Source organism: Sturnus vulgaris, chromosome 8 (genome assembly GCF_052056855.1).
Source record: "Sturnus vulgaris isolate bStuVul1 chromosome 8, bStuVul1.hap1, whole genome shotgun sequence".
Classification (NCBI taxonomy): Eukaryota; Metazoa; Chordata; class Aves; order Passeriformes; family Sturnidae; genus Sturnus; species Sturnus vulgaris.
This window is the reverse complement of record NC_142250.1, coordinates 17538052-17564878: the sequence shown is the minus strand read 5'-3', so window position 1 is coordinate 17564878 and position 26827 is coordinate 17538052. Positions and strand designations below refer to the sequence as shown.

The 26827-nt window shown below is 38.7% G+C and overlaps 1 long non-coding RNA gene across 1 annotated transcript; it reads left to right on the top strand.

The window, feature by feature from the left end:
* Positions 1-11261: 11261 nt before the first annotated feature.
* LOC148223013 (uncharacterized) lies at positions 11262-25819 on the top strand. Its single transcript, XR_015805143.1, has 3 exons — positions 11262-11505; positions 22906-23005; positions 24953-25819. It is a non-coding gene; the product is annotated as an uncharacterized LOC148223013 (long non-coding RNA).
* The last annotated feature ends 1008 nt before the right edge of the window (positions 25820-26827 follow it).

Here is a 26827-nt window from a genome sequence, read left to right as displayed (position 1 = left end):
TGATTCTGGTGTAAGATGGTATATATGAAATCTACTGGTGTTCTAGTTTAAAATAAATGTGCAATATTGTTTTAAATTACCTGCATGTAAAGTCAGTCTTCACATTCTCTGCCATCCACCTTCAAAACTGATACAGCATTTCCTATGAAGTACAAGGAATCAAGAACTGTTGAGTAGATAATGATCTAAACATGAATGTGCTTGTAGCAGCAAAACCAGTTTCTACAGGGAGATGGACATTCTGTGGGTGCTGCCATTGAATATGGTAATTTTCATGGGATTGCTAACTTGGGAGTTTCCCCACCCTCTGGCTGCTTGCTGAAAATACATGTCGCATGATCCTGGAGACACCTAGCTGATTTTTCAACTTGTTTTCAAGATATCTCCCCAAGTTCAAGTCTGGACCAAAAGATAATGAAACCCACAGTTTTCAGATTTTGGAAGTTAGTGTGCTTTAACTTCCACTGTGGTAGCTGCTTTCTGTGTGACTTTTTTCATACAGCTCAGAGATCAGGTGCTAGAAATACAAGGCACAATTTAATTCTTATTCTCTTTTGGTGAGTCCCACCTGCAAGCTGTGATGGTCACGCCTTTTCTGGAGTCATTGAAAGAGTAAACCTTGCTACGTGACCCTTCACTGACAATGGGCTTGTACCCACGTACATGCTCCTGTTTCTGGTTCTTCCCTGAAGCTTTGGAAGTACTAACAAGAAGCTGAAGTGCTATGCCCTAAGAAGATAAACCACAAAGATTTCAGGTTCTAAGTAAGAAAGAAAGAGTAAAGAAAGAAATGGGTGAAAGGAAGCACTGGTAGCCTGACTTAATAGCTGAGAATCAGTGCGAGAAGATATTAAGTTTCAAGAGGTACACACACACGGCAAGACCTTCAGAGTAGTCTAGTTAAATTCTTGAACCATTCAGTGAAAGAGAGCTACCTGTGGGTAGAGTCAAGTTCCAAAACACTTCTACATCCACAACTGGAAGCCAGATCTGAGGCAGGTTAAAATCAAAACACATCCCTTATGCATATGACAAAGAGAAGCTTAATACAGTATCTGGGGTTGGAAACTGCTGTTTGGTGCTGAGACTGGCTTACTCTGTACAGCAAATACTCTGGCTGGTTAACTCTGTCCAGCTGCATTAAGTAGGACACACCATTGTCTTCCTGAAGAAGACCCAGCATCTTTCCTCCTTAAGTACCAGCAAGCTACAGTTTTATTATGAGAAAGCATCTGGGCCTACGTGCATTACAGCACAGTTACTATAGGGTAGCAAGTCAAATCAGTATGCAGCCAAAACAAAAGCAGCAGATGTCTTTTTTTCTGGCTATTTTGATGTATGTTTAGTTTAGGTGAGAATCTTTCCAGGTTCAAAGATAAAAAATCCTATAATCTGGAATCCCTTGATACTCTCAGATTTTAACTATCTCTACTCCTTGTCCTATTAATTCTTGTATCTCTTTATAATTTCTTCTTCCTTCCCTAATGTCCTACAGGTACTGGGTATTATTAACTGTGGTACTGGGTATTATTAACTGCAGCCACAGCTCTACTGTGAGTGAGTCTGACTGCCTTGACACCTTGCAAGAGGTCAGTGGGACAGTCAGTCTGCCTCTACACAGCAAGGCTCTGCTGTCTCTGTGCCACATACCCATAAGTTCTGTTTCCCAGGGTGGCACCAACAGACTAGCCCTATATTTAGCTACTACCAGTCTCATGATGTTTCAGAATGTCCTCAGGTAAACTTACTAACTCCTCTGTCAAGCCCATGAGTCAAGCCAGACAGCTTCTACTGTCTCACACATTTAACAAAACCAGTCCTCAACAGTTTTTCTTTTTGGTTAGAAAAGCCTGTGCATCAAATGAAAGAATTACACTCACCTTAACACATCTGCTCATTTGAGATTTTCTCAGCAAAAACAGCCAATAAACTTCCAATAACCAAGGGAAAGAAACAAATGTTCTCCAAAGAGCTGCAATACTCTACTGCAAAGAGAAAGCAGATTATAAGGCTTCTCCTTTAGCAAGATTTCAGGACACAAGGCAGAAAGCCAAAAAGTCAGGACTACCTTCTCTTTGCTGGGGTGCCTTCCACAGACAGCCAGAGCTAGAGGAAGAGCTACAATCTCAACAGGTTGTCAAGATGTTTCAGGAAAGAAGGTAGAAATTCTGTCTAGTTTCCACTATGTTACCATTTTTTTCTCTCCCACAACGCTGTAATCTCAGTTCTCATCACAGAGATACGGCTAAAAATGGCGAGTAATTTATATTAAAAGTGCTGGCTTGGCTGTTGATACTATTAAGTATCAGCTTGGCCAAACAGACTGAGCAATGTGGCCATCTGAGAGAGATCTGCTAAAAGGCAGCTGCAGCTGGGGAAGAGTTAACATTCAATAGGAAACAAAACCATTGAAGAGCAGGGGTAAAAGAGTAAGATACAACATAGAAATAGAGGAAGGTGAGCTTCCTCTCTCTTGGCTGTGAATCCCAGCACATCCCTTCAGCCATACCTTGTCTGTTTGCAGGATCCTTCTATACAACTGAGAAGGACGTGGGAGCTCCTGAAAGGCAGAGCACATGAGGGACAATAAACAGGAGAAATGTATTGAAGTGTCTGTAGAGCAAGACAGGATAAGACCATTTCCCTTTTTGATGGGTTATCCTACCAGCTGTGGAAGAGGCAGACCCCTGCCTCTCCACATTCTCCTTAGGGGACTGACTGGTGTGCTTATATCCAAAATTGCACAAGCAGCTTTCTGCAAACCTCTATTTGTCTATTTGTCTATATTGTCTCTATATCCTATTTCATGTATGCAACACCAAACTCTGTTTCCATCACAGCCCATTTTCTTTGCCAAGAGCTCTCAGTCCCTCCAGCCATAACTGAAGACACGACCTACACTTTCCTCTATTCGTGCTCTCAGGACGTCTCCAGATTCCCAAACCTCTTCAGTCCCCACACAGAGCCTTTGAATAGACCTTCCTGGAAGGCCACCTTGGCTTTTTGTTAACTCCTTTCACATGGGTACAGGGCATGTCTGCATTAGTATGTACTCATTATCTTACTGCTCTCCTGTTTTGCTCGTGATTTTCAAAACGGTTTCTGAAAGATCTGGCATCTCTAGTCTGTCTACCTTAACGTGGACTTTCACTCGTGCTGCTCAGACCCCCTCATAAGAGCCAGGCATGCTTTCACATTTCCATTCTGCCCACAGGGAGGGGGTGTTAGGAGACATCTCCACTACAGTGTACCAGGTACACTGTAGGAGTGAACGACTCCCCAGCTTTCCTTAATGTGTTAATAGGGCTGCTAAAACTGTAAAAGGGAAAAAGCTCAACAGGAAAGGCAGATGTGACCAGTTCCTTCCTTAGACAGTCTCACTGACTTCAGCTCTGCCACTCTGAGCCACAAAAGGCAATGGGGAAGGGAATCCAGGGGAAGTAAAGTGGGGCAATGAGCTGCACAATACAAGCAAAACTTACATGTTGCAGAACAAGACACAGGCCCAGTCAAGTCAAAGCATCACTCAGGCCTATGAACAACAACTGGGTGTTGCCCAAGTTCAAAAGCAGCTGCAGGCAAGTCTGTAGTGGTCACAGAATGGTAATTCAAATTTCTTAATGGTAAAGGAGATGGGATTGAGTTAGTGAGTCTGTGAAACATTGTGAGAAAAAATCAAGTACGCAGGACACTTTCAGAAAAAAAGTACACAGTTGGTACATCATCGAAAAAGTCTCTATAGTAGAGTGGCAGTCATGAAAAAATTAATACAGCATCTTGGGTTAAATGAAAATATGGATTTTAGCCAAGAAAGAAAAACGTATTTTAACTATTTGCCAAATACTTGTGGACTGTACTTTAAGACTTACTTAGGTAAAGACACCACTGGACACCTTTGGACAAAACAAATCTCTCAGGTAGTGCTAATAACATAATAAGATATTTCAGGAGAATGTCTGTATCATCTCTACTGGTGTTGACATTCCCTTGCAAGCTCTGAAAAGGCACACAGAGAGAATTACATGATTTACCCCAAGAAAAGTATTTGGCCTTTTAAACTCTAGCTGTACAGGAGCTATCTCACTACCAGCTACTGCACACACAGAGTTCTTTTTCTCTGAATTGGTTGTCTATTAAAGGATTTCTAAATCATAAATTATATCTTTTACTATTACAGAGCTCTCCAAAGCCACATTTTAAATTGGCCATTGTCTTACAGTTATGGGAAAACCAGTGTGTAATCATGAATTACTTGGTACAGCCAAATGCCCTCTAGCTTGCTAGCATCTTGCCTTAGCAGTCTAGAATCAGAATACCTGATTTCAATAATTTCCTTGTTAAAAAGGGCACAAAAATATGAACAGGACTTCAGTGGTATCAAAAGTGTTTCTTAACCACCTGGTGATGACCACATGCAGTCCTGCTGATAACTCAGAACCAGAGTTCTCCTTTGTTTCAAAGGATCTGAGCTTTACTGAAACAAAACATAGCCCCAAAGACTGAAACTTTGATCTTGCTTTGACATATTCATATATGCAGTGCACCCACAAAGGAGATAAATTTCCTTCAGAATTGCAAACCCAGGACTAAGTACTCTGCATAGTTATTTGCTTAACAAATCCAGCCAAAGGAAAAATTTGCCTGAAGGAACATGTCAGCAATTTGCTGAACAAAGGCTGCTTGTGCTCCAGATGAATTTCCAGACTTTTTCTGATTAAATCCCTGATAAATACTCCATAGACTAACTTCAGTTTGTGAAACACATTCTGACTACAATGGTTCATCAATAATCTAATTGTTAGATTCCCAGTTCCATGTAAGAGCTGAGAACATTCTGTATGCAATTGGACTTTCCTTTTGCATAAGTTTCATGTTTATTTGACCACAAAAAAAAGCATCATGAAAAAATCCTAGAGTCTCATATAACTCAGGCCAAAATTATAATGGTGATTTGCTATTTTTGTTGCCACGTGACAAATGCCAATCCAGCTGCTCTGTTCTCCCTCCCCTCCTCCACTGCCACTAGGAGATGAGACACACAGAGGAGTTGAATATTGTAGGAACAAAGTCTGCTGTGAGACAGATATTTTGGCTCCCCAGGTCTGCAGATCACTGTGAGAGGTATTCAGATAACGCTGTTGTATGAGCAGCACAAAGTTGCAGAAGCAGTTCTGACCTTTCCTGCACAATTCCTTTCTGTATATAAAAAGAAATGGTGAATGAGTCAGAAATAGGGAGAGAGAATGTGGGAAAAGGGCAGTCATCTTTCAGGCCAGGAAGAGAATGGGGATGGAAGCCAGCTCTGTAGACTGGAGAAGTTTGTCCAGCTGTCCCTGCCACACTGCTGCACCCGCAGCACACACTGAAATGGTTTCCTGCAGCACACTGCCAAAAGCCAGAAATGCACCCTGGAAGCATCAGGGTGAACAGCAGAATTACACCCTGAAGTTGCTGTGAAAAAGAACAAATTCTTAGTCTCATTTTGTCAGTTATTCCAACCTAGCTCATCCTTCTTTATTGAATGTCACGTCAGGATTCTGGTAAGGAAGAAAAAAATCACATTTCCCTGTACTAACTACAAGTATTCCAGCATATTAAAATCCTAGGTATAACCTTTTGCACTTGATTCTGTATATAATAAAATGCATTTATAAATGACCAAATATATTTTTACTTACTCTGTATGAACTTAGAAAAGAAATCATTAAGTGTTTGGTTTTTTGGTTTTGGGGTTTTTTTCTAGCATACATTCACACTGACATATTATTGCAGGAGAGCAGGCAAGTGCTGAGATGAGAACATTGGTTTGCCATTATCTGAATGGTCACAAAGTGCTGAGTTTTGCACAAAGTAACTTTTTACTTCAAAGTTTCTCAGAGGATCTGAGTTGTTTGCACAGGTTTGCTATTCTAGGGTTGCTCACAAGTGCTGAACTGTAGAAATGTTTGTTATTGCGTTAAAGACACTAAGTGCTAGATGGTCGTTTGCAATTTTTTGGTTGGCTTGTTCTGTTTTGTATTTTTTTAATAATACCAACTACCAATTGTACTGAAAAACCCAAACAAGTAACCAAAATCCGAAGCCCCATTAAAGCTAAAGCCTTAATTATTTATTTGTTTAATTTCCCTCCTTCCTTGTGGCAAACAAAGAACCGTAAAACCAAGTTGTGAGATTTCCATTTAAAGTGCTAGGCAGGACAAAAGAGTGTAACTGCAACAGTTATATATGAATTCTTTAATGAACAATTTCTTAAACTATCTAAAATTAACAATATTAAAATCTTAGAAGTGATAGAGTTCTTAAACACATATATATAAAATCTTAGAAATGCCAGTATTATTTTTCTGATGAAAAACATAAATCGCAATCGTGTCTCAGCTGCAGGTAAATTTTGCTCCCATTTGCACCATATAAACAAAGTAGCTCTGCTGAATTAAATTGCTGTGATATCCTGAGGAACATACTTTGCTAGTCAATGAAAAGACCTGAACATTATAAATCAGATGCAAATGACTGCCATATTACTTTACAGAAAGGCTTTAATCCTAAAAAAGGGAAGATGCAGCACTCTTCATGCACTATTACACATATCAACAAGCACAATCTTTGCCTTCCTCATTTTTAACATCCTTCAAACAAAACAAGAAACAGAACAGGAATATGCAGACAAGAAACTTCACTTTTCATCTTTTGCACGCTGGAGTTATTAATAGAAGCCACAGTTTTTACAGGAACTGTGTGCTCTGGCCCTAAAGCATTTCAATGCAATTTGGGGATTTAAATCTCAGGCAATAACACACATCAAAATATCACATTTAAATAAGAAAAAAGCAACCTAGGAATGATTTACCTCAAGGATAATTACATTATGCAGTAAAGTTAGAACTGAAACAAAAGAAGCAAAGCACTACTATGGTAAAGGTTTTGGAAAGCATTTATAAAATTTCAAAGCAATTTGTGAAATAGGATTTGAAAGTATTCCTTCATAATGGACAAATACACAGCTGTGAAGAAGCCCTGCCTTACACACAGACACCAGCTTTCAAAGGGATATTTTAGAATTATGACTACTGAGCGAGTCCCTTCTCAGAGATGTGAATACTACTAGCAAAGCCTGTCTTAGAATCCAGAATTTTATTCTTTCCTTTTGCATTATTCAAACCTATAAAACCTGAGACTTTTCCAACTAAAGATGATTTTGTATTAATGTTGTCAAAAAGAAATTGCTGTCTCTATGCTGTTTTCAATTACTGGGCAGTTGGAATTAATTATTATGACATCTGGTTGGTCCAATCTGTGAGATTCACTGAGTTCACTGTCTAGCAATTTGGTGGTCAAGCTGAGGGCAGCTACTCTGTGAATGGGCACCACACCATAACATTCACCCTTTGACTGGCTTTGCAACTAAGCCCTTTCTTTTCCACTGGCTCTTCTTTTCTGTAAGCCTCTTGCCAGCCTCATCTCTTTTCATGGTCTCTCCCACACCAGAGTGCTGTGCAGCTGCTGGTACACTGCCTGTGCAATGCATACATTCTCACTGTAAGTTTCCACATTGCTCTTTTTTATTGGACATTCTCATGGAAAGATGCCTGAAATGCTATGATCTTTCCACAGTGTTTGTGAAACACATTTCACCAAATTCCCAGTGGGAAATGAGCTTGGATATGAGTAAACAGAATGTAATCAACCCTTCATAACAACCTTCTGGTTTACATCAAACTTCTACCAACACCAAACAGATGTCTGCAACTGACAAAATGTTTGTCCATCATTTTAGAAATATTTACAAGGGGAAGTGATAGGTAAGGGAGAAAGTGGCCTATACATAAGGGTAAGGCTGCCATTTCAATAGCTGTCCTAGGGTAACGCAAAGAAAAGCTCAGTAGATGGACAGCTGGTTGAACCACAACTGTGCAGCCTGCCTGACAGCCCCCTCTGGCTGTGTTCATAACTGTCCTTTACTTGGAAAACATCAGCATAACACTTTTGGTGGTGATAGAGCACTGGTCAGTGTGCTCAGGACTGTAAAGATTCTCTTGCTGCTGGTGGCAATCTCTATGGCATCTCATTTAACATCAACCTGGGGAGAAACTTCTGAGGACACGCTCTGTGATCCTACTAGTGCCCCACCATCCAAGGCCACATCCTCACCTTGCACAGTGCAGATGCCAGTCTGAGTGTACCCTGTCCATGTGGCAGAGGGAAATCTGACCCCATTTTCACAATCCCGTGCACTACAACTAGGTCAGTGACTCACACTGGTGACTCACTATGGTGCCTGCTGATTATAAACATTTCACTGGATGCCTGTTCTTTAAAAACTTTGCTGCAGAGGCCAGGACTTCACACAACATAGTTGCATGAAGTTGGTGGTTTTGAACTTGAAATGGAATATACAAAAATTAACCAAAATCCATCGAAAAGCAGATTCAACCCTGTCAACTCATTCTTTGGCTCTACTGATCAGTGGCCAGGAAGATTGCAGCTCAAGCTTGTAATCTTCAGTTGGCAAGAGTTTGCATCATTACTTTATCACGACATGGCATTACCCAGCTGTAATATAATGTATCACATACTGCATCAATCTGGAGCCTGATAATGACTGCAAGAAGAAAAATTATCACCTCAAATGCCTTAAACAAAGATTTTTCTTCAATTAATGACATTTTCAAAATACAGTATTTTGCGGGTCCTATGATTTCCTATATGAAATCCATGCTCCTATGCTGCAATTCTTTTTTCCAATAATCATGAAGGTAGAAAAAGGTATCTGACATTCTCTACTGCTTTGATACACCAAGCAACCTTGAAGTATTAAAGCAACTGTAGAAAGTCTTGCCATGAAATTGTGAAATTTGGCAATACTGACAAACGAGGGTGGCTTGCAGTCCTCTTATAATTAGCTCATAGGAGCACCCAGCCAGGCGAGGAAACCGAGTTATTACACAGACTCCTTTGGGTCCACTTTGTGACATGGTCTCTATGTAACACCTCAAATCTTTCCATGACTTTATTAAACATGACCAGCATGAAGTCAAAATTCTTGAATTTTTTGCTTTCTTTATTTAAACTTGCATAATTTCTGAAATGAAAATAGGTTTTTTAGCCTTGTAGTGTTCCCTGAATCTATGTTGCTGGGGTGGAGGTTCGAGCAGGACATTGCTGGGCAGCTAACCTTAGGAATTCTTCAAATTCCTTATATTCAGCCTCAGGAGAAAGGAGTGGCTTGCATTACTTGATTGTGGCTGATTTAATTTGTTTACTCCTTTACCTAGTGCCTTGTAATTGGGTTTGGCTTCAGCACCTCTGACTTTCTTATGCAATTAAAAATTATGACATGTTCAGAAGGTAAAGAGCAAAAACAAAACAAACCAACCAAACAAAAAAAGCCCCCAACAACTACAAAAAAGGCATTCTCAGCAATGTAGTGAATTAGAATTTTACAGAACGGTTCTGAAGTGACAGCTGCAGTCCTGACAGCTGTCCTCAAACTCTGCTAGTCAAATCCTTGGGCTTTCAAACTTGTGACAGACACATCACTTCCCCCACAGACCACTTCCACTTATTAACACCAGGAAATGGTGTCTGAGAGAGACATGTGCTTTCCTTGGAGTGCCCACTTGGGCAGACTGTGGGATGGAACACTTCCTCTTGACATCAGAGCTCTTCAATACCCTGCTCTGCCATGCTGCCTCTTCTCCATTTTCACCACTGCATCTGCTTCCCAGGCAAATTACCTGCACTAAGATAGGGCCATCACTGTAACATTCACTTCTGGAAAGAAAGAAACAAAGCCCCACAAACCACTAAAATGCAACATCCTTTGGAGCTGCTCTGAGCTTGCCTGCATTAGCTGACACCAGGATGCTCAGTGTTGGGGCTGAGGGCAGTGCTAACACATCTCCACACTGGTCTGCTGTGATGCCTGCAGCAAGTGAGCTCCTCTCAGTAAGAGTGATGTCAGAACTGCCAATGACCAACAGTGCCTGCATCACCGTCTGCATGACAACACTTAGGGCAAGCAAATTTGGCGCATTCTCTGGGTAAATGTAACAGACGTACATGGGAGGACACACGGTCTCTTAAGGGTCATGTTCTCTCAGCCTTATCCCTAAGCTCTTCACTAACAATAAAATAACAAAACAATTACTTAGAAGCACCACCTACAATACCACTCACAGCCTAATGTTACATCTGACAGCTGCATTTCTATTACAATGGCTTGTTTTTAATGACTGGGTTTTCTTGGCCAAGGTCTGATTCAACCCATAGGGAAAGGAAAAATTCTATAAACTCTGAAATGCTGCCAGCTCTTTCTGTAAAAACAGGTCCTTTGGGGATGAGGAGGGGATTCAAATGAATTGTGATTTGATGTCTTCCTCCCATTTCTGTGAAAAGAAGTGACAGCCTGTGACTAAGGAGAACAAGAAATGGACAGCATTCACTGTGAAAAGGTGATGGGGCAATATCTGGAAATAAGTCATTGATGATACAATGTCTATTCTCAAAAGAAAGGATGAAGGGAAAGAGAAAAGTGGGTTTTTTATGTGACCATATGAATAAAAAAAACTTTAACATGAACATAAACCAGAAAAATCTTATCCATCCTTCATTAAGCTGTTTTATTGTCTCACCACCTGTTTTAGCTTAGTTGTCATGACTGAGAGAGAGAAATATGGAAGAAGACAACAGAAGTTTCCCTAAATGCAAACCCTCTGTTCACTACATTGTAACCACTCTACAACAAATTACTTTCACCCCAAATGTCAGGCTGCCCTTGTGTCAGTGGCAGTTCTGGCACTTTTCCATCTGTTGCAGAATCAACTCCATGGTATTAATGTTTAGAAGTTTTGACTTTATTCTCTAGATTTGCATGATTGTGTAGGCAAGCTGCTAAAAATAAACAAATTATTTCCAGTCTACCACAGTCAATATGTGACAAACAAGAACCTGAGAAGTTCTAAAAACTGCCAAGGTTACACAGTATCATGATGAAGCATAAACACCACAGATTTTTTTTCTTCCAATTAAAATACTTCAAGTGCATAAAGTCTGGTTGAGAAATGCATTTAAGCAAATTTTTTCATTTCCAACACATGTGACTCATAGACAGGTCTGAAAAGAAATGATTTCTTGAATCAAGACAATTTGCATTTTGATTACACAGTGCTCTCCTACCATACTGACCTGATTATAAAGTAATTACATCAAGATGGCTACAAAAAAGGTAAATCTCAACTTATTCTGTATTTACAGTTTCATTGTGGATTACATGGTGGAGGTAAAAATACAGTGCTTCTGAATGCTGGTGAAGAACAACATGTATTGCTTTGAAGACAAGCAAAATAAAGGTGAAGGCAAACTTGACAAAGACCAGAGAAGGGCAACCAGAATATTGACTCAACTAAAAAGCATGGCCTAAAAGAAAAGGTTGACGAAATTGGGGTGACAGCATATGGAAAAGACATAACCATGAAGGACCATGAGGAAAAAGCAAGGTCTAAGGTTTGTAAGATAAGATGTTATGACAAGAATAGCAGTGCATGTTTCTCCGTCTTTAACGGTAGAGAAAACAAGAAGTAAGTATAATATGTGGAAGCTGAGGGTTAGTGCAAACACTGCATTGCTAAGGGAAAAGCTCTTGAAGAAGTAAGCTGTGGAAGTTTTAAGTCCCATTCACCAGAGGTTTGAACACAAATATGTCTCAAGAGTTTATAACTAATGATACCTCAGCGGGAGGTATCATGATCTCCCTTTCATTTTCACATTTCTGGATCATTTTAATTATATAGGAAAAACAAGTACAGAAGTATTAACTTCTCTAAACTGAGAGAGTCCAGAAAGAGTCAAGAGGGAACACAGAACATTGGATTTCAATTTCTCTTTATAAGAGAAATCCCCACTACGTACACAGCACTAAGCAAATTGGTATGCATTCCCAAAACTGTGAGGGAAACTCCCAGCTTCCTCCTCCTTTTTATGCCTCATATATTAAGTGTTAAGACCAGTAACTTAATGGTAGTGAACATCAGATGAACTATAGTAACAATGCTAAATAGTCCCATTTTTTTAATAGGGATTATGGATAGAGAATGTGAATCCGCCTTTGTCTTATTCCTTTGTGTGCCTGCAGACTTGTGAAAGATTACGTGACTCCTCTGTGTCAGCTTTGTAACTCAGTCTGAGCAGGGCAATCACAGCGGCCATCTAGAGCCATACCTCAATTTCCTTTCGTGCAGGGAGGCTGCTCTTCACATTCCTTTTCTCGGTCATAGATAGCACAGCCCCTGTAGACTGGCCTGCACCAGCAACAAGAACCAGATTTCTTATCCTGGCACACTAAATGTTCTTCAGAGCAAACCAGAGAAACCTGTTTTTTTGGCTTTGTTATAATTGCCATAAAGTTGATATGGGTTGGGGTTTCACTGGGTGGGGTTTTAAAAACTAGTTTGCCTTTGACCCAGGACTGTTCAATATTTTCAAAACAGCAAGAAGTGTAGAATAGAGATTATCATTATTCAACATGCAGGGCTCAAATACCAGGGAAGATCAGGTTCTAATTTTGGAAATTTTGGCAAACTAGAAAAACAATTTTTAAAAAATGCTAATATCTCTTGGCAAATACAAGAAAATGAGCTTCAGTGAGAAGAAGGCACAAATCCTACTGTCCCAGCAGCAGGTCTGTGGGAAGAGATCCCAGGGTTATAATCATTCACAGATGAGTCAACAACATCATGGTGTTGTGAAAACTGCAGGGATTGCAGTGATTGTCTACATGGGAGTATGGCCTGAACAACACAGGGCACAATCCTACTTCACTCTCCACTTGGGCACTTGTGAAGCCTCAGCTGGAACGCTGAGTGTGGCTCTAGGTGCCAGGAAGGGCACACCCCAGGAGGAGACAGAAGGAGCCCAACTGACACATGCAGGGGTCAGGAGATAAGACACACTGCACCAGGCACAGGCACAGGCAAGAGCTGGGATGCCATGCAAGTCTTACAGTACATGAGGAGTCTGGAAATAAAATGTTTAAATGTCCATGGTAGACAGCACTACAACTAATGGATTTCAGTTGCAGTGCCTGTTTTCATCAAAAGAAATTGATGAGGAGCATACTCTGCCTCTATTACCATGCATTGCCTCTATTATCATAGATTTTTAAAGCAGGTGAAACAATGTCCCAGATAGAATGACCCTGCTTTTGGACAGAGGAATGAACCTAAGGTTCCTTTGAATATGATTTTTATCATTTAATGGAATTAATTTTTATCATTTAATCATGCATTGCAGATCGATCATTCCTGAATTTAAGACTATAAAAGAAAACAAATCTAAAAATTTTTGTATAACTCTGCCTCTCAGATGACATCCTTCTCACGAGACCATCTGGATGTGAATGCTACCAATTCCTGTTATGATATGTAGAAACAAAAATACTAACATGGGGGGAAAAAAAACCTCAATGAAATCACTCTCTTCCTCTTTAATACAAGTTCCTTCTCTGTCCAACAATAGAAAGATATTCTCTGGTTTATGCCTATTATGGAAATGGTTAAGTCTTTGACACACTAACCTCAAATCTTTCTAACCAACCTTATTCCTTCCATAAATTAATTCCTTGCCTAACATTATAATCCATTACACAGCCCAAAGCCTCAGTGAGACACACTGCCTTCAGAAACCTAGGAATTCATTAAACTATTTAATTTAATATATTAATAACCTGCAGCTATGGCTGCAGGTTTATTTAATTTCCCTAAGCCACAGTCCTTATTTCCTGGGAATATTGAAGCTTAAAACCATGACTGTCAAAGAAAAGTCACTAAACAGATATACCACAATATACTCAAAACATTATTTTCCTGGTCAATATATAAAAAATAGGGACTAGGTTAAGTAGTATATTGTCTAGAAAGCACATAAGATGATCCTATTACATGTAGCTTTTAAAATTAACATTATTTTATCAGCATTTTATTTTTGTATTTCTTGGAAGATGCCTCCAGTAGCCATAAAATCTCAAAAATAACTGAAACCCAGGAAAAACACCATTCTCATTTTCTTTCATTTTAAAAAATGGCTTCTGTAATTGCTAAAAGACCTTCAATGACTTGCGTAAGGTAAGAGATACTTAGATTCAATAAATACCTTTTCTTCATGAGAACATCTGAAATTAAAGATCCATTTTCACAGGTGGAAGTATTTAATGAAAATCCTTTTGATGCTGACTGAGGATTCAAAAGAAGAGAGAAATAAAGTTTACATACATCTCATCCATACTCAGGGTTCAGGATCAAGGGATCAAGGGATTGAACCTCATTTTCTGATTACAGTCCTGCAAAGAGCAGGCAGCAGAAGAGGAAAAAATAGGCATTCCCACCATCTGTTAAGAAACTAGATTTACCCAATGCAAGCACTACAAGAAGTAGAAGAACTTGGATTCTGACAGGGAACATGAACATAATCCTGCAGCCAGGGAAATCTTAGGTTCTTGGCTGGATAAGAAAGACAACAAGCACAGATCCAGCACTGCCTGTAAAAATCTGTCTGAAAATACAGTTATCCTTCATTCAATTTGATGAAGATACTTGTATGACACAAAATACTGGTGTGGTAACACAATGGCTTTTGCTCACCTTTCTGCATCTGAAATAACCACTCTGAATGAACTTGTCTATCTGCTTCTTTTGATCTGACAGAATTTATTAACATTCAAGAAATTTCAAAGATATGCTATGTTCTTAAAGGCAAACATATTAATAGACAAATTGTCAAACAGGAATGTTTTCTAAACCATTTATTACTTTGGAGGCCTCCAAAGTAATAAAACACAGAAAACCAGAGGTTACAGAGGATGGACCCAGCAACCTCAGCTCTGAAAAGAGGGCCAAGAACAATACAGGGGACACTGACTCATGGAGAGCTCTTTAAAATTCTGAGTAAACTACTGCACATCTGCATTATATCCAAAAGACAGACTCGGAGATTTTTCTCGTCTCTTTTTATAAAACCCCTTCAAATGATTCTTGGGCAATCTCAGACAACAAGTAACCGAGTTTAGGAAATTCAGAACTCCAGTGGTGAATGTGGCTGAACTAAGATGAAGACAGGTAACTTACAAACATGTCAGCTTCATCCCAGGAGGCCATTTGGGCCTCTTGAGTTTCACTAAACCCAAGTTCATTTGACAAAGGCAAGGAAAAGTTGCTTCACTTGCACAGGAATTCAGCTAATAAAATTCAGATTAATCTCAGAATTTTAAGAGCATACCTTAGCTTTCGACAGAGTATTCCTGAATGCCCCTTTCAATTGAAAAGGTCTGAAACTTCTGTTTTTCCAGTATATCACTGGTATGTGGGAACAAAAGATGCTACAGGGTGGTTTATCATAGTAACTGTATCTACAGCTACACCAAAAACCCCATGCTTTTGCATACAAAAATTCTGTTTTAGCCCTGTAAAGGAGACACTGCACTGCAAATGGGTTTGGTTTTAACATTCACACTGAAGACTTTTTTGGTTTGCAAATATTTCATGAGTCACTTCTGATTTCTTCATATCTAGTCATTGAGTCTTGTGAACATATCATAACATTTTCACAAGTATCTGAAAATTATTGGAATGAAATCTCACAAACTACCCAGTTCTATGTGTTACAGTATTTGTAATGTTGATTTGCCAAACTCCATTTGTCCTTTCCAGCACATTTTTTCTCTAGCATACTGTTATAATAATACATTTACATTGCATAATGCCAGAACTGCTCTCAAGTTACTTCAAACTATCACACTGTATCTAATATAAAAAAGAGAAAGTCCTGTCTTATCAATACTATTGAGCTTTTAAAACTAGCTAAGGAAACAATGTGACAGCTTTCTCCATATAATAATAATTTATGGGAGGATTATTTTATTTCCTAGGTTGGGCTAAGTCTCTGAACATGTCCCTGAATTATGCAGCTTTGCCATGAATTTAATAAGCAGTCAACAGAAAACCCAACAGCTGAAGCCAGATCTGAAAGACTATTTCCATTGCAGAACAAACCAGTAAAATCATGGTTTAGTCCCACATCAATGCCATCAGAGTAGCCATGCCAATATGTGGGGAAAAACAAGAGAAGGTCCAAAAAGTTACTTATTTTATTCCATTCCAAGTATTTTTTCTGGTTCTTACCACAAGATTATTCAATTTCTTTAGCATATTAGAATCAAAATTCTAAAACATAAAGCTATATCATCTCATTCATATTCATTCCTCATTCTACTGACTGGTCAAATAAGAAAAGCAAGATTTACCCTTGCAAAACCTGTTTTCTTTCATACTTTGAGAATATCATCTTCTAATGTTCTCTCTATTGGAGTTACATTTTCAAATAATTGTTGAGAATTAAGGTAAGGTTTTGTGATATAAAATATTGAGTTAACCTTGGAATATTTTTCAACACAATAGCATTACTTACTAATTTTGATCACCATCAGCAGCAATTTTAATTGAGGAGCAGCATCATTTTCAACATTTCTGTACTTCATATTAAAGTCAATTCATAACTTTGAGATGCTGTTTACCTCCTAACAGGACTACTTCTTTCTGAGCAACTGGTTTGATCAGGCACCTCTCTTCTTGGTATCTGTTTTTTTAATGTACATTACAAGGAGGAAGCATGTCTAAGACAGGTGAATCTCCAAAATTAATAGAGAAAATAGATACAGAAAGTTGGTTTGCAGTCACAGCAATTGTCTGCATTTCCTCATATTTCCTAACATCTTGTGATTTTCTAGGCTAACCAAATCAGTCACTGGCTTCTCTTTCCCAATAAACTTAAGCTAGCATGTGATTCTTTTGTTTAATTTTACAGCATTAATCCTTTTCTGAATTATTTGTAATATTTTACCTCAATCCCTGTAAAAATTTGTATTTCAGTTTACTGATTTTGTCCATCAAAGGCCTCTGTGTGGCTTTAGTGGGTTTTCAAACCTCACCATGTCATCAAAACAATTCTTTGGAACTGAATGGAGGAAATGTTTTTTCAAACTGCTGTGTTTTGCTCCAGTTCCTTTTAAAGGAATTTAAATTAACTGAAATTGAACACACATGGATAGAGGCTCAAACATGACCCATCACACCAATGCAATGACTCTTTGAAACAGCACAAGTGTCAAATAATCAGGCTTCAATGCCATAGAAATGGGACACCACAAAAGGCAGGCCCGAGGGAAAAAACCTGAAACAAAATCACGAAGCTCTTGGAGGAATGTGGATAGATCAGTCAAGAACTGAGATGTAAATTCGAAGGAAAGAAAAAATGCAATTTGGCTGGTGGTTAATAGTCATTAACAAACTGCACATAGCAGACCAAGAGAGGCCTCAATGTAAGGAATGCAGTATCTGTGCAGAGGAAATGAATAAAGATGACCCTACAAGGCTGACAGTCTGTTCAGTCGAAAATGCTCCTGAAGTCACATCCTACTGTGTTAGGAAAGGCAGCCCGCAGTTATGTAAAGCAAGAGAGACTTAGCGTGAAGTCACGATTGCATAAACTTATTTACAAAAGCATAAATAAAGGAAGCAGCTGAAAAATATGTTGAAAACCTGACTGATGTTAGCAGTTCTCTTGCTCATGCTATTGCAATCCTTTTGATCAGCAAAGTAACAAAGGGGCAGATTCATCTAAAAATTGTTCTTCGCCCTGAGAAACACTGAACATGCAAAGAAATGCATGCTTTATGTTGGATCTGAGGAATAAGTCATATGGGCTGCAAGCACATGTCTTATACTCCTGTGTGGCCTCAAGTTCAGATAAGGTGGCACCTGAAAAGAAGCCATATGGTATGGCTTCTAAGGAGGAACTCCAACATGCTTCAGGAGAGCTATGCTGTTTCCTATATATTTGAAATGTCAAGAAGTACTTCAAGGGGAACCTTATTTTTCAGACCCTGTGTTTGGTACAATTAAATCAATATTTTATTGCTATAAGACTCAGATTTTGAATTCTTTGATAACAGGATGGAAAACTCAGTCAGTGCTTGCTCTGGCACCAGTACTGTCAAAAGAGGTACATCTCCACATGCCTTGATTTTTATCATCACTCGGCCCACAAACATGGGGAAGGTTGCTTACAGAGCTGTACTTGCATGGTGTTATACCAATTTTCTTATCCAGATCAGATCATGAAGTCTATTGCTAATATAAGCACTTTAAAATCTGATTTACATCTCTTGGCATCAACAGAAACCCTGGTACTAAAAGATAATGCACAGCAGACCCTCACTATACATTTAGCTATCTACTAAACATCAAAAGAAATTAATGCAGGAAGTTAATCTAAATATTTTTCTTCTTCCCCCAATTTAAATGACTGAATCTCAGAACGTAGTTCTGCATATTTTATACATAATAAACTCAAATGTAGATTTCAATGTATGTATTTAAGAACAAAAATCTATCTCCTGAAAGATTTTGGGTGGGTAAACCTTACACAGCCGTGTGGCTGCAAGTGTCAGATTCTATTTGTGCATGTCAGTAACAACAAAATAATCCTATAGATTAGCTCCTGACAAGGACTGTAAAGCACACAGGCTTTTAATATTGTTAAAGAGAAGAGACAGGTCTGTTGCATGGGCAGAACACAGAGCTCCAAGCAATACAGGAATTCATTATGCTCAAATCTGTCAGTAAGAACTTTCTGGGGCATCAAATAAGTGGTTCAAGTTTAATTAGCATTGATTGTTCTCAGAAATCAAGAAGTTATACATAAATCCTATGTTTTTGGTGAAAGAAAGCTATGAAATATACAAATTAAATATACCTGTCCATTACTCTTTCCTGAGAATTGCAAGAGGATCAGTATCATGTACAACCCAGGAATACATCTGAAAGACAGAGATTTTAACTTTTCAAAATTTCAGATTAGAAGAAACTTTCAGGTTCCATTAAAAAGATTTACCAATGATAAGCAAGTAGAATTTTTAAATAATATTTCTATACTAGTATAAATCTTTGTGCTGGTATTACTATGCTGGAATGGAAGAGGGCTAAGGATAGAACAATGGACAGCAGAACACTGAGAGAAAAGGGAAAGGGGCCTTACATAAGAGGCAGTGGGAGACCTGGCAATGAGCCCTTGCAGCCCAGAAAACCAACCATAAGCTGTCTGCATCCACAGCAGCCTGGGCAGGAAGTCAAGGGAGGTGATTCCCCCTCTGCTCTGCCCTGGTGAGACCCCCACCTGGAGTTCTGCATCCAGCTCTGGAGTGCCCAGCACAGGAAGGACATGGACCTGTTGGAACAAGTCCAGAGGAGGCCACCAAGATGGTCAGAGGAATGGAGCAGCTCTGCTGCAAGGAAAAGCTGAGAGAATTGGGATTGTTCAGCCTGGAAAAGAGAAAACATCAGGGTTACCTAATTGTGGCCTTCTAGTACTTGAAGGGAGTCCACAAGAAGGTGGGACAGAAACATTTTACAAGGGCATGTAGTGACAGAAAAAGGGGGAATGGCTTCAGACTGAAAGAGGATATATTTAGATTAGATATTAGAAAGAAATTATTTACTGTGAGGATAATGAGGCACTAGAAAAAGTTGGCCAGAGATGCTGTGGGTGCCCCATCCATGGAAGTGTTCAAGGTCAGGTTGAATGGGGCTCTGAGCGACCTGGTCTAGTGAAAGGTCTCCTGGCCTATGGCAGATGGGGTTGGAACAAGATGATCTTTAAGGTTCCTTCCAACCTATGATTCTGTGATTTAATGAGTGGTATAAGAACAAGCAGTTCATTGTGGAAGAAGAGAAAGTACAATTTTAACCAGCGAGGAAAGCAGATAGTATAATTTCAATTTTTATCTAACTTAATCCTGGCAAAATCATAAAGATTGTGGAAGTTAGGACTTAACCTCCATGGTCCAAAAGGTCTGAATATTCATCCAGACTTCAGAATGATGCTGTTTTTATTAAAACACTTCCTCCCAGCAGTCCCACATACTTCTCCACTCTTTCTGGCAGGCACTAGAACTTCTATTGTATTCCACTTGTCCCAGCGGGATGATATTTGCCTTTTCCAACATGCCCATCTAAATCCCCAGTGAATTTGAGAAGTCTTTGTGTATGTAGAGCAGAGGAAAACTCTTGACTTTATATGTCTTAATTATCTTTGTAATACCCTTGTTAAGTGCCTGGAGGAGTGTGTTTTCTTTTCAAAGACAAACATATAAAAGTTCATTTAGTATTTCCTATTAGTATCACATTAGCTAAAGGGCAATCTTCAGTCATTCACACTTTGAAGGCAAGAGAAAGACAAGCAGATCCTTAGCCTTTTCTCCTTCCCTTCCAAGACATATCAAAATGAAAATAAGGAACTGATGGCAGAAGAATTGTTGAAATCCATCCCTTTGGATATTTGGCACATGAGAGATTTTTGCTGAATTAACTTCATATAGGTTTAAGGGGGTAATGATAGAAATTTATGTGTAGGAAGAAGTCCTTTAACCATCTTTCCAGTTCAGGGGCAGGAATTCTACAGAAGTTTCAGGATTTTTGCTACTGACTCTCAACATCTATCATCATCAACCAGCCCATGAAGACACTGTAATTTCCTTTAAAAAAAAAGAGCCTGGGTTACTTTAACATCTGTATTCTATGGAAGTCCTTATTCCATTTACAATTCCATTTACAATTTCAGATTTATTCATCATTTCCGAGTGATCAGATTAAGACAACTGTTACCATTACCAGCTGCTGGATTCTGTCCTCCACCCAGGAAACTGTTTTTCCTAACGGGGCTCCTTTTTTTTTGACTCTTTAACTTAAATTGAACAACATTTTGCTTGAAAAATGCAGTCTCTGTAAAATATCGGACTTAGAAAAGTGCAACATTATCAGCACTGACTGATGGTAGTTCAAAGAACAATAATCCACATTTTCTTCTGGTGGAGAAACTAATTCCAGGAATTCACAGATAATGGAGGAGAATAGTGCTAAAGCTGAGAAGAAGCAGATGCAACTGCTGCTGTTAAGTATGTATATATTGTTTTTAAAAGTCTGAAGTTTCACTTCTCAAGTGTTGTGTTCTGCAAAGAACTAGCATATAAACACATTTTTGGCAGCCAGTAAACATTCCAGCTAGAATGCCAATAGCATGTATCAGTGGAAAGTAAACAACACTTGATTTACCATATCTCAAATGGAGGAACTCAATCACACACAAACCCCTAATCTCCACAAAAATTACCTCCATATCACATCATGCAAAGACTGTTTGTGATGGACATGTCACCTTTAAGACTGAAAGTCACAATTTGTCAATATTTGTGATAAATATTATGTGGGCATATGTCTATGAGTTAAGAGGACAGAGATACACAGGGATTGACACTGCAGCTGATGGAAATTATTTGGGAAATCTTTATTTTAGTGTCATTGATTTCTTTTTCTATATTTCAATTTTATTACCTTGCTCTGCCAGCTGAACTTCCCATAACTTAGTTTCTCATTTTCTTTCCTACCAAATAATGGTGTATTAGTTGAGTTGTGAATTTTTTTAGAGCATTGCTTTCTGTGCATCTGTAAAATACTTAAAACCACAAAATCTTATTCTATTGTAGGCTTTGGAAGGACTAATAAAGAAGATATGTATAGATTCTAGGAGCTTTCAAAAAGCACCTGAAAGCAAAGTTTTGGGGTCATCAGTTTAAGATACTTAAGTCAACATCAAATTTAAGTGCCAACTCAAAAAAATTGTTAAAAAGGTGAAGGAGCCACATTTAAAAAAACCCTCAGCACTTCAATGTACTCAAGGTAATTCCATACACCTTATGGACGTGAATGCCCTGTTAGCATGGCACATGACTTTCACTAGGTTTTTAATTCTAAATACAGAACACACATATCAAGGTGCTTTATGTAATCTTAAAAATTACTCCACACCCACACTAAACTAATGTGCCATGAATGACCCAGGGCTCCATTGACTCCATTGGAGTCAGCAGGCATGCAAGCAAATGCAATATCCCAATGTTGGGGGCAGAACTGTATACTTTGGCTGACAGGCCACTTTATTTCAAACTCGATGAATAAACAAAGCTGTTCCAATTAGTAAGTACTAAGAATTCCTGTAAGAGCTTGTATTTATAAACTGGAACACATTAAATACTGAGAAAGAATGTGGACCACGCAACAACATAAAAATACAAATATTTATCATTCATTTTACATTATAAGGTTGAAATTTACAAGGAAAGTCTGATATAGGAGTCAGAGAAATCTGGGCATCAGAAGAGGTCTTAATTTCAAAGAGTTTTGCTCTTATTAATGATTTTTTTCATAATTTTTACGTTTTCTAGAAAGAAGGCTACTTTTCTTAATATTTTCTGACAGAAATAATAGTTGAGGGAATTTATCACTGTGGGGCCATTAAAAATGGAAATAATGAAACCAAAAACATCATGCAGAGTCATACACACAGCCCCCAGGGCACTTCAATGCTCACATGATTTCACTAATGATATCTAAATAGAGCCCTGGAATGGAACCCAAGACTTAAATTTGCACCCTGCTTTTCCACTGACCTATAAACCATATAATTTAAATTTTTGGTGCCTCCTGCTGCAGCTAAACCATTTATTTATGCATTTATGTATGCAGAATATCAGATGCAGTTTGCAGCTGGTCTTCCCCAGAAAGGTAGTATGCATATTAGGGTTTTTAGTCTAGATTGTGTTACAGAAAATTAACTCTGAGACTATTTAGGAGAACTTTAAAACTTTGCAAGGAGACTTTGTCTCACGTTTCTAAGTGGGATCGGTTTCAGGGCAGGTAAAGTGCTGGCAGTTGCACAGAGCAGGTGATTTCCAGGAATTTGAACTGGAAATGAGTAATGACCAGAGGTGCAAGAAATCAAATGTGCTCTTGTTCTTTACAGGAAGGATCAGGGTGTGGGAGATGACAGCTCCAGCTGGAATATCTACCCTTAGCTTTCCTTCCACCTCTCACCTACACCGGAGAGCAGGAAAAAACAGCAAGTTGGTCTCTCTTCCATTTTTAAACTGTACATGCTAGTTTTATGGACATGGGTTTAATTTTGTCTTTTGTTCTTAAAAAGGGCTGAACCACTAGCTAGGAAGCATTTAAATACTTTAAATTTTGTTTAATGAGAAAGGCGAATAAATTCTACGTTTACTTCTATTTTTAGTAAGATTTTTTTAATCGACTGAGGGAAAGCTGACTTGAAAATTGGATGCCCTTTTTCCCAGTTCATCTCAAGTAACTAAAAATAGTTGGCCTTCTTCCTTATTACAAAAAAAAAAAAAAAAAGAAAAAAAGAAAAAAAAAAGAAAAAAGAAAAATGGAGTTACTGTTGACCAAAAGCAACACAGAGAAGAATTTGCTTGCTGTGACTATTAGTGCTACTTCCTCCTACTAATTGTACCTGAGCTCTCACTATTACAACTAATGATTCTGCAAAAGTAGCATACAATACCACCATCATTACATTTCCTAATTGCATCATTGAGAACAGTGAATACAACTGTTTGAAGGTCACAAACTGTGACGTCAGTGGCATTGTAAGGGTGTGGCTTGGGACATATTTTGACTCACTATTTGTAAATGATCAGTCTAATGACCAGTCCGAAACTGAGCTACTTCATCACAGTGTAAGATGTTTACCATTTTTCAGAGTTTTTCCTAATTATTTAAGTGGTATTCATACATTAACAACAAAAATGCAAGGCTGCTTTTTTCCTAGGTGCACTGAATAGTTTACTTTTAAAACACAATTTGACAAGCACAATATCTGGTAGTACCACAGTATCTTTCCAAAATTGCTGTCAGCTGTCAAGACTGCATAACCCTAGGCCATATCTTTGCCCATGGGAAACAATAAGTAGGAACTTGCAGATATAATGGCCTCAGTTCTTTATGAAACACCTGAAAGTTAAAATGGCGAACTGTTTATCTACTTTCAATCACAAGTTTTGGTCAAGTCTATGAAAGAATTTGAGAGGGAGCACAATGTGACAGTTTCTTTAGTCCACCTGTGAATACTGATTTTTCACTGAAATCCTATCTGGGGACTTAATACTTTGGTGTGCCTGAGTTTTCAGCCCAGCTGGTAATGTGAACCATTTCTGAGTTCCACCTCTACTTCAGCAGTTAAAAAAACAGTAGCATGAGTTCTTATGATACATATTTGAGAAAACTGCATGGTTATTGACTGTGGAGTTATCATCAGATAGAAATGCTGAGACACAGATGGAAACCAAGAGAAATAGGAAACCTTAACTTTCAAATTCTTTTGAAATTTAGGAGAAAATAGTAACTTGACTTACAAAACCAGGTTGAAAGGTGTCTACTAGTCTTGTCATTTGTGATCCCCTCACTCTTGTAGTCCCTCTCTACTGTGAATTAATCGATGGGTCACATAGTCAAATCAGCAGCATTTAATGTACAGATAGAAAATAGCTAGCTGTTCTTTTTTGCCCCTTTTTTGTAGAGTGACACAACTTTCCAGTCACAACTCCACAGCAGTCAGACCAGAAAAACAATCTATTTCAATAACCACACGACTGCCTCAAACATCAAACAATGTGATGAGAGGAGGCAAACAAAAACCGTAAGAGATCGGGGGAGCTATGGAAAGGGAGTTGGGTTAATGGTTTGCGCTGGCCATGCCTCTGACGGCACAAGGGTAGCTTTGTGGGAGGATATTCTGGCCTGCTCAGGGAAACATTGCCCATCATGACATAGTTGGGGAAAATAGTAGAACATGGTAAGATAGTGCACAGGATGGAGGTAGGAGGAAAATGGACAAGTCACTGATACCTTTGACACAAATTTCTCAGAGTACCCTCATCTATCTTAGGAACACATCCTAGTGTAAATATGACATTGTACAGTAAATATGACTAATTCACAGTCCTCCATCAGTCAGCTACTTTGCTCATACTACTTTTCTTTTCCTCTTCTAGGTTAGTGATTCAATGAAGAGCTTCCTGTACTCCAAGGTCAAGAAGCGATTTTATAACAAACCACCTCAGTACAGTATGTTTCACGCACCTCGGCAAACTGAATGGCAGAAGCACATACAGTTTTCACTAATTCAGAACTGAGACACAAAATTATTTAGGACAAGGAAACACATATTTAGATGAGAACATAATTTATTCCACTGCCTTAATGCCTGGAGGCTGGATCATCACTGAGTTGGCACTTGAGCAGCCAGCAGGATACTGCTGCTCAGAGGGCCGGTCTGTGAGCCTTGGCATAAGAGAGTTGCAGGAGAACTGGAGATCAGTTAGACTTGCTCTATGGATTTGAGACAGTGGTGGACTCCACAGAAAAGCAGCTTGGAAATGGTTGTAACTTGGCTGGATGTGCAGAAGTGATTTGAGTGGGCTTCACACATTTGATCTGTCTACAGGGCAATCCAGTGGCAATACAACTTGTGTAAACATATCCCGAAAGCTTTGCTGATGCCAGCACAGCTGGGGCAGCTTGAGCTCTGCATGGCCAGAAGGGACTCCAGGCCTAGCACTGGAACCTCCATGCCCCTGCAGCTCTTCTAGATGCAGCTAAGCTAGAAAGTGTAAAGCTGCCTCAGGAATACCTGCACCAACTGTGCTTCCCATCTGGATCGCAAGATATTCCAGATACAGTTTGCAGGGAGTTAACTAGATTAACTAGTTAACAATGTTCTTTTTAGGTTGTGTCCTAAAACAGCTGTGTTCCTTAATGTATGTCAAATCTAGCAAGAACTGGACATGGTGTGTGACAACTACAAATCTTTCTTCCAAAGCCTGCTTGTTTCATTACTTTTCACAATAGTAAAGAATTTACCTGCCTCAATCTTCCTATATTTAAATGGTCACTTTGGTTATTCAGGTACTAATTAAATAATTTTAAGAACTCTTTTGTTCTCTACTATTTTATTTCAAATATATATAGTGAAAAGAAGCCAGCCCAAAACTTGTTCTTTCTTTTTTTACCCAAGAAGATATCTTAATCAATTTCAGCTGTGTTTACATACTTCTTGTCATGATTAATTCTAGATTACAAGATAAACCAACGACTTTGAACTCCACAAGGCATTTCTTTCAACACACTGGACTATTCTTATCATACTTTAAAAATCTTGAAAAACTAAACAAAACTGTTGTTTATCCCAAATCAGTTCAAATACAACATGACCAAACGCCCATGCAAATGTCATGCAGCAGGATGCACTGGTGAGTTCTGAGATGTTGCAGATAAGCAGTAAGAACACACAAGGCATCGTATTGAGAAACTCATACTGCGAGCATTCCCTGAAACATATGTATTTCCAAATTTCCAAATATGGAAGAGTGAAAATAAAACAGTTTCTATAACAAGACAGAAAATAATATGCAGTACACCTTGCTTTTCCGTACGACGTCAGACAATTAAGTCCCTTGCTTTAGAGTTTGACAATTTCATTCTGTTACCACAGACTACTTTTAAACATATTACAGCAACCCTGCTTTCTGCATATCTTTGGAGTAGCACAGAATTTCTTCCCTGTGAGGACATGATGTCATTTCAACCCATTACTCTATCATGTCAGATAAATTCTGGAATTAATATGGGAAAAATAAACTTCTTTCATTTATTGCTGCTCGAGTGGCAATACCCAGCTACATCTTACTTTCAGGTGAGAACTGGTTTATTGATCTGTCTGGAACTCCAAGAAAAGATGCTTTCTCCCAAAAATATCCTACTGGCAATAGATTCAGTTCCTATCCTACCAGACCAGTGGAAAGATGATCTCTAGCCTTCCTCCATGAAACTCTTTCTCTTTACATCTTTTCCAGGTGTGGCAGATACTT